General features: G+C 31.2%; 1 pseudogene; it reads right to left on the bottom strand.

Moving 5' to 3' along the window:
• Positions 1-327: 327 nt before the first annotated feature.
• On the bottom strand, positions 328-1,238 carry LOC146924300 (uncharacterized; annotated as a pseudogene).
• Positions 1,239-1,496: the final 258 nt, after the last annotated feature.

The raw sequence follows: 1,496 nt of genomic DNA, 5'->3' as shown, positions 1-1,496 counted from the left end.
TTAACCTGCACATCCGGTTGGTAAGTAAATAATACTGCCTCTGATTCAAAATACATGTCCAATTCTTAGAATGTGTATTACTTTGACCATACTTTTTAATTAATGTATATTCCTTACATTTTGTGTCCAATTCAAGAATAGTTCCTACATTTCATTAAATGTTTTTAAAATCTTTACATTTTATCTTCGTTATTAAAATTAGTCTCTTCTGTTAATTCTCTAACGGAATGCTTGTGTGACGGTTAGTGAGTCTCAATTATTGTTAGGTTAAATATGATTTTGGTCCTACATTTTGTGTGACTTTAAAAAATAGTCCTTACATTTTAATAAATGTTTTTAAAATCCCTAAAATAATAAGGATTATTCTTCATTATATTTAATCTATCATGATAAAAAAAAAAAAAAAAATCCACATTAAGTTTAGTCTACTTAAAATCCATGTTGACTAACCGGAGATCACAAACTCAAATAATACTAGTTTTAGCATAGCCTAAAAACTCTCCACTCATACACTTATCTAATTCTTCCTTGAGCTTTTCAATTATCATGTCCTTTTCATTTATAATCCCCAAGAGCCTAATATTCTCATCTTTAAGTGCCTCAAATTGACAAACTATCCCTTCAATTTGAGCTTCAATAGCTTCATCACTCAACTCAAACACACTCTCCACAACTCTAATCACACGCCATAAACTCACCACCTCTCTTCTCCAAAAACACTTCCATAATCAATGCTCCAATAGCCACAATACCATCCACAACATATCCTGGATGCTTGAAAAATGAAGACCCTAACCCTACTAATAAAGCAATTATCTTCAATGAAATAATACTCAAAATACCAATTCCAATCCAATGGAAACATAATTCTTCTACTATGTTTATTTTTTGTTCACATGAAACTAGAGAGGAAGATAGTTCAAGAGTTGTGATGATGAGGTCTATAGTGAGCAATAAAATTGATAACACACGAATCATTGTTGATTCTAGAAAATTTGCCAAATGAATACGCCATGATGCTCTATTATTCAATAAATCTTGTTGGTTTGATGTGGTAAAAAGAAACAACCATCTTTGCCTTCTCTTCCATGATTTTATAAGATTTTGAATTGATGAATCTAATATTTGCATAGAAAAATAATTTGTGGGGGCTTGTATTTGATTGGTTTGTGAGGACACATGAATGGATTTCAAGGTGTTCATTGATATGAGAAATGTGATGGATGTAAATTTTGGTGATATGAGTTTCAAGTTTCATGATTTTAATATAAGAGAATGTTGGTTATAATTTGTGACGTAGGGGATGTGATATATGTGCTAGTGAAGTGCAAGTAAGCTTTGAAGGTTTTGCATGCTTTAGCTTTAGGGTTCGTTGAAAGGTATATTAATTAATTTCTGTTATTGCTTTTGTCATTGAGAATGTCTTCACTTAAGAAATTACGCAATATTCATTTCCTCCACATACTTGAGTAGCTCGAAGACAAGATACCAAAACC

Source organism: Medicago sativa, chromosome 5 (genome assembly GCF_051527215.1).
Source record: "Medicago sativa cultivar Bolivia chromosome 5, Bolivia_mono, whole genome shotgun sequence".
NCBI classification, from domain to species: domain Eukaryota; kingdom Viridiplantae; phylum Streptophyta; class Magnoliopsida; order Fabales; family Fabaceae; genus Medicago; species Medicago sativa.
This window is presented reverse-complemented; position numbering and strand designations above follow the sequence as displayed.